An 8,064-nucleotide genomic window follows, 5' to 3' on the forward strand; every position below is an offset into this window, starting at 1 on the left:
GAAAGTTTTAATTTAATCATCATCGCCAACAGAATACCTGTTGAAAAGTAAGTGATTTTCAGAATCAATTATTACTCCTGGATTTAAGATATTGCATGATGAGATGTAGAGATGTTCTTGCATCCCACACATGGTTTGCTTCAACTTTGACCCAAATGGTTCAACTCAAAGAAAACCACGTAACTTAAAGGAAATACAACCTACTTTATTTCATTTTAAAAAATGAAAAATACTTTAAAGTTTCTTTCCTTAATTCATGTTCCCAAGATTTACATTTCTTTAAAAATGCCGAGACAGTATTCTAAGGTTTACTAACAGAAAGAATGCAAGATTAAAGGGCATTCTTACTCAAAATAGAATAATGAGTTACTTAGATTTGTTCAATTCAGTTCAATTATTGAGCCAATACTAATACAGAGAAAAAAAAATGGCTGTATACTCTTCTCCCCCAAAAGTAGCACATATGAATCAAATACAGTGTGAAAGAAAGAATTCCAAGAACGTCAATCAGAAATGCACACTATTGGAGTTAGGTTTCCTATAACTAATTGCATTAAAGAGATTTTTCTCCAAACAGTTCCTTTTGAAATTAAAATTCTCCTTATTATAGTGAGTTTGATATTGCACAAGTGTCTGAAACCCCACAATGAAATTAAAAAAAAAAAAAAGTCTAAAGGACTTTTTCCTTTCTTTTTAGTATCTTAAAAAATACTCACCTAAGTAGTTACTGAAACAGTAAATATTAGAATTACTTACTATAAACAATCAATTGTGCATTGAAGTTGTGTGCTTTTAGAGAGCATCTATGAAGACAGGAATCATTAATTTTGTTTTGACCTGATAGAAAGGCTGCATTTGTGAGCATCTGATGTTCGAATTTGAAAGATGACATATTTCCCTAAGGTCCTGCCCCGCCCCCCAACCCTCTCTTTTTTTGTAAGACTGGACACCCCCAGTGGCACCCTGGTAAAAGGTAAAGTGTCAGCTTTGTTGAATGAAAAATGACAGAATTTTTTCGATGATATTAAGAAATTTCTCCTTGAGAGCAAAATCTGAGAAGAGATGGATGGGGAGGAGGCCTGGCATTTCACTTCACATCTTGCAGTCACACAGAAAACCTGGCTTTCTGCAATGCCAGAGACTGGATCGCTCTCTGCTGAAAGTGAGGAATCCGTGGTTCCACCCATCCCGCCCACAAACACACCAACACACCACAGGCTGCTCGGCGGGCGGCGGCGGCTACTGTCAAATGTACCTGCCTCCTCCCTTTACCACCTCGAAATCTGCAGCAGTTTGTGATATGGATTAATTCTGATTCCCGATCTGGGAAACAAAACGGCCACTGTCTTTACCAAGGGACGGTTAGATTATCTGTTTGCCAACATCAATATTTGGGTGGAAAGCTTAAAACATGTTGTTTTTCCAAGAGTTAGGCTTTAAAGGGGGGCAAAGCACCGCTGATGAAATATTAGCAGCGAATCGGTTAACCACTAACTTTTTTCTTGTTCAAGCAGCTCTTTCAAGTTTCCATTTGGAAACGAAACTTCTCTGCTTTCGCTCAGAAGAGGCATCCCAACACGCATGCTTCAACAAAGAGTCTTCTCTGGTTGTAGGTCACATTGTGTACTGTGCTGAGGCACCTCGGGATCCTTTTGGAAACCTAGCTTCCACCCTAGATGCTCAATACCGCCATCACTCATTGCTTCCTGGGCCCGGTATTCTATCCTGGGCCATGAGTCTCACTCAGGTGAGCACCAGGTTTCTATCCACCTTTGTGAGGCAACAAGCTCAAGGGCTGTGTGAGGAACTATAACCAGATGGACCTGGCAAGCAGTCGGGCTGAGGTGGCCACTGGTGAGGGATTGGGCTAGCGAGCAAGTTCTCCCTGTTGGGAGGGACCTTGCTGGTAGTCCCACGAAGCGCTATTTTCATTCTATTTAAGAGACTGAGATTTTCCTCTTGTCTGCATTCTTTCTCTGGAATGTCCCTGATCAGACTCCCGCAGACTTGGAGACCTTTATTTACTAGAAAACTCTCCTTAGGACACGTTGCAAGTTAAATCTCCCTTGTTCAAACTCACGCCAGGACCGCTGCTGCTGTGAGGGGCGGGGCAGTTTGGAAAGAAGAGAGTGCCTATTGAGCTTCGCTTTTCTCCAGTTCTTTATTGATTTTCTAAAGGAGGTGGTGCACTCACCTTTTTCTCTTCCTCTAGAAATAAATCCTGGTGTGAGAATCATATTCTCCTTGTTGGGTTTACGAAGCAGGGAGTACCATGGTTTAAAAAAAAAAAGTTGCTAGAGTCCCTGTAAATGCCACATCTAGCAAACAGGACTACACTCACCATCTAAGCTTCCAAACCCTGTCCTCTTGTGCTGTGGAGTCAAAGGGTACTGAGATGGTGGTGAGCTATTTAGACAGGAGGATGTTCTCTCTCTTTGAACTTGCCTTGGTTTTACCTATCTGGCTTGCCCTGGTGGACTTGTTTTAATGACCATGGACTTTACACTTAACATAGTTTAATTCTAGTGCAAAGGAGAAACATCTGTCACTTGAGCTCAAAATCTATACTGTGATTTCTTAAAAAAAAAAAAAAAGTCTTCCACATGAAAGGATAAAAAGCTTGTGGGATAAGCACACATAACTTCATGAAGACAAGCATTATCTGTCTTTAAGATATACCTCAGAAATCAGTAAGGAAAATAAACTCAAAATATACTGAATAGAAGTTTAAACACCTTATTTATCAAATATAATATTAGGAAGTGTGTTTTAAATGGTTAATAATTTATTAGTGCAATCAGGATCTGGGAATTGTGTTCAGCTGAGTTTATTCATCATTTAAAGGTATAGGTAATGTAAAAACTCCAGCAGTCCTTTGTTACATTCAGAACTTTTTAGACAATGAACACAATTTTAATGAGAAATGAAGTTATCTCTATTATCCTTATCATAGCTATTATATTTTATAAATAAAAATAATATATCATGATTTTAGCTACTATTTATATATTTATATTAAAGCACACTTTTTAGTGAATATAAACAATGCCTCTAATATTACCAGTTGCTAAATAAGCCAAAACATTTGTATTAAGGGCAAATTATCACCTGAGATTTTTACACTTATCTTGGATCCTGTAGAATCAGAGAACTGAACTCAACCCCATCCTTTCTCTTTTGAAGAAAAGTGATCTATGTGGAAAAATTATTACTGAAACCAGTTGAAACTCAGGAACAAATATAGCTTTGTGAAAACTCATGAGTTGCTTTAGGATACCAAATAATATTGCCACTGAAATCAAGATAAACATAGTGTCAGAGGGCTTTGTAACAGCACAGTTGAAAGACTTCAAGATTCATTTTTCTTTCAAGTCATTGTTTTACAAGACTTAACTGACAAATATGACAAGCTCCACCCTTGTCTATAAGTCCTAGGCAAGTTTTTCCGGGAATGTTATAACTTGAGACATATATTTTAAATCTCTCTCTCTCTCTCTCTCTCTCTCTCTCTCTCTCTCTCTCTCTCTCTCTCTCTCTCTCTCTCTCTCTGCGTGTGTGTGTGTGTGTGTGTGTGTGTGTGTGTGTGTGTGTGTGAAAACTACCAAGCTGCTTTGATGCAATATATGTTTCTGCATCAATTATGTCTGCAGAACTGTGGGAAGGCAGAAGATGAAGCCAAGGAAGGAGCCATGCAGCAAAGCATACACAAACAGGAGGCCACTTGGCTTCCTGCCATGATACATGACATTCAATTATTTTAGTCCTTTTTCATGGGAGTCTCTCTCTCACCAGCTCCTCCCCCGCTCTACAGGCCATTGCTTTTCTACATTTGGCATACTTCTCCTGATTCAGCATACATGAAGGTCCTGAAAACCCAAGCTTTACTATAAGCCCCGAACTCTCTCTGAAATAAGAAAGTGCTAAAACTAAAAATTTTGGAGTCTTCTCTTGACATGCCCACTATTAATAAACAAACACGATGTTTCATTTAATGAGTTGAGAAAGAAACTAGAGTGGTCCACATGTTGCCTTTTCTACGGCTTTGATGTAAATAAAAATATCTTTCCTTTCCCAAAATGCATTGGCATAGGGAAGAACATCACTCAAAGCAGCTTTTATTCTGTGAAATGGTATAAAATGAATGAAACTGCCCTATAAGGTCAATCACTCATCGGAACATTCTAATTAGGTGCTCCCTAAGGGGAGCGTAAAATAACCATATCAATGGAATTTTCGAATATTTTTAGCTCATATATTTATTCTGATTTTGATTCCTCAAAAGGAAACCAAGTACAGAAAACTTCATAAATAACCAAACTGTATTTCTATATAGGAGGCTGCCAGCTTGAAAAAAGCAACAATAAGCTCTACAGGAATAATGTTAGCTGTGACTTCAGAAAAAAGTAGCAGTCATCTTCACAGAAGACCCTCTCCATGTTTTTACCATCATATGGTGCCAGAGGAAGGGTCTCCTTTACTCCAACACATCTTAATGACTGGAGGAGAGAACAGCCAAGATTTTCACCCCAAATAGTCTTCTTAACCCCCTTCACCTCTTTGCTTTCTTTCCTTTTTACATTCCACCTTGAAGTCCTCCATGGGTGCTGAGGCTTCATCCAAGGCTCTGAAACTTCCAGGGATCTAAAAGTGCTGGAATCCTGGGGTGTCCAGGATATTCCCAGGCTTAAAAAGAAAAACAATGGTCCCCCATCTCTTGTTGATATCCTACCCTCAAAACTCAAACGTGAAGGAAGCAGATGAGAGAAAGAAGAAGCACAGCAACCTATTTCTGATTGACTTCTTGGGTGAAGTGAAAAGAAGCAAGGTGTATCCTGAGTTCCGAGCACAAGTTGTGCATGTGCAAAGAAGTGTGAGGAAATGCAAAAGTGAAATAGGAACCTGGAAATGACAGCCTGGGGCTGAAGAGGAATTAAAAAAAAGTAAATAAATAAATAAATAAAGCCACCTAAATCCTGACTTAACTAACTGGTTCCTCCTTCCCAGTCATCACTGACGTTGGGTGGTTTGAATCAGGGAGAGATGGCATGGGGCAAAGACTAGAATAAGGCAACTTTGAAAGCGAGTTAGCACCCCGTGCTGGATCTCATTTGATAAGTGAGAGCATTTACCAAAGGCTTTCAATCTGTTTCCAACATTATCTCCCCAAACATCAGGCAGAGACGTAGCCCAGGTGAAATGACCTCCCCTTTTATTTCGCCTTCTTGTGACTTCCAGAAACCACCCAGTTATCATTGCTTTAATTAGTATTTGAAATTCAATGTTAATGCCCTAATGGCTACGGCTGTGTCACTTCTGTAAACTCTATCTCAACCTCTCAAGATCTAGTTAATGCAGCTCTTGGCAACCAAAGACTCAGCTCCTTCCTTGCCAAAAACTGCAGATTACACATTCGTTATGGGAGTTTGCCATTTAACTGTTCCCCCTGTTACGGGGGGCATGTGTGGTTGCATGTCACAAAACACAAGAGGTTCCGTGTAATAGATTTGAATTTCCAAGAGGTTTCGGGGATCTGGTGTGGGTGGGTGACACCTTTACCCCACCCCTTCAACCACTTCAATCAAGAGTGGGTTTGGGGAATGGCGTGGAAAAGGCTTCCTAGGCACCGGTGACCTGGCCTACCCGGCAGCTTTCTCCTATTCGGACCTCTATTGGTACACAAGTCCTGGAGAGACTTGTATCATATGTCTTTGATTTAAAAGACACCGAATGTTTTTCAGGGAATTTGGAGCTCCTAAAACGCATATTTATAAACAGACTGACATAGCTCTCCGATAGAGCTAAGTTTACAACTAGGAATTCTCGGCATAGTTCTTCATCCGTCACAGGACCGCTGGCTGCTGTGACAATTTCAAAGACCCATCAAACGTCGTCTATCGTCTTTCCCGAGTTTATTGGGGGTAAAGCGTACTTTCAAAATACGTAGAGGTAAGATAGATTAAACAGGTGAGACCTTGCAAAATTACCAAGCCAACAGAGAGTGAGAGGCTAACACAATCTACCTCCCCCACTGATTGAGGGTCAGTCCGGAAGAATACAGCATCTCTATTTGTAAGCAAGACCTCCCGCACGCGTTTCCGGGGGGGGGGGCCTTCCCTCCCCCACTTCCACCCCTCTCCTGCTAAGGTGAAGCAAGCTTGGCCTCACACTGGGGAGAGTGCCTAGCTTGGAACCCTGACTCCCTTTCCTCTGAAGCGCTGTACCCTTCGGTGCTTTTTTTCCCCCCCTGGCCACTTCTGGAGATTTGTCACTTGGCCTCCTCTGCACTGCTCGCAGAGAACAATTGAGAACATAATAGAACCAGTTAAAAGGCAGCGTCAACTCGTGGGAGCATGAGCCGCTTCTTGGGATGACTGTCTGTGGTGGACGGCGAACAGGAACGTGGCTGCTGCTCCTGACCCTCCTGCTCTGGTCCTGTCGATGGAATCTGCGTTTTCCTTGCCAGCCACGCCTTGGCGACCGTTCTGGTGTGCTCTGCACTTGGAATCTTTCTTCCCAAGCTTGGCCAGGTTGGGCATCCAAGAGGGTCTCACCTGTGAGGCGTGAGTCAGAGGGACCCCCGAAGAACTTGGAAATGTCCGAACCCTGCTGACAGACAGTCGTCTGAATTGGGCGAGGCCACCCGCTGCGACAGGGATACCCGAAGTGTCTAAGGCTCTGGTGTAATTGCCAACGCAACCCGGAGAAAAGTGACAGCCGCTGGGAAGGCCTGGGATGAGAAAGGCTACGTCAGGACCGGTGAACAGAGACCTCCCTCGTCCACAATTTGTAGGGGAGTTTGACCAGATTTGCAAACCTGGGTGATCTCTTGCAAAGGGCTGCTTGGATGTGCCCAAGGCAATGAACTCTTTTTTCCTCGGACGCCTCTGGGCTCCTCAGAACCTGAAGTCGGGAACAAGGCCAAACAGAATGGTTTTCAGCTCTAAAAGCGCTGTTTTTACCCGCCCTAGCATCTCCTTCAGCTGGACTAAAGGTTCTAGGCCCGCAAAGGCAACCATTGAGTTCAACACCCACCACTCCCGGGGAACCCGCCAGCTTCTCCATCACCCTTTACAAAGGCGCCGCCCCAACTCTGGAAAACTGCAAGTACTAATGCTTTTCTTAAAACACTCCGAAGGCCTTCATTCACCCCCTCCACCCCCCACCCCCAACACACACTACCACCACCACCACCACTACCACCACACACACTATTTTGTGTGATGAGCCTTCCTCTGATCTCCAGCAAGAACCGGCTTTGGGGAGGCACTGTCTGTATGAATTTTCTAAAGACATCATGTTGCTCTCATGATGAACGCGAGGACCAAGGGCAGAAGTGGTTGGTATTGGTAAAAATAGACCTTTTCAAGGACGCTTGCTCAACCCCCCATTCCCATCCAGCTACATGCCACCACCGCTACATCCACAGGCCACTGCATCCCACAGCCAAAGCGAAGAAGACCCAGGGCCTGGGCGAGCGAGCGCTGAGGCCGCCCGCCCGCCGCGACGCCAGCCTTTTAGGTTAGAAGCAACCTCGGCCCCTCTGCCACCCACCAGCCACCCAGTTAACAGCTGCCGCTGTATCCGGCGTCCTGGGCTCAGATTAATGTGGATCTTCCACGTAAACGATTTACGGATGAAATAAAAGCTCTTTAGAGCAATACTTCCTTTCAAGTTCTTAAGATGCCTCTAAATCTTCTGGGAGTGAGTGGCTGGCGTGGGGGCGGGGTGGACAGCGGGTGTTGGGGGTGGGTGGGTGGGGTGGGGGGAGGTGGGGAAGGGGGGGGGTGGATGGCCCAGCAGGGCGCTGGGAGTGGAGGGTTAACCACTTTGCGTTCTCACCAAAGGCTCCTCCGCCAGGCCATGCCAGTCCACAGTGGAGACGGTTACGTTTTCTGGGTTGTCCGGGGGGTGGGTGGTGGTGGAGGGGAGCCTTGTCTCGCTTGGCATTTGTCTGAAATGGAACTGTCTGTCTGAACTAGGCCCGGGGCGCGCCCTGCCCTGGGTGGGTGAGTAGGGAAGATGGGGGTGGGGTGGAGTGGGGTGGAGGAGGAGGAGAGCGGGGCA

The sequence above is a fragment of the Peromyscus eremicus genome, chromosome 18, assembly GCF_949786415.1.
Source record: "Peromyscus eremicus chromosome 18, PerEre_H2_v1, whole genome shotgun sequence".
NCBI lineage: Eukaryota > Metazoa > Chordata > Mammalia > Rodentia > Cricetidae > Peromyscus > Peromyscus eremicus.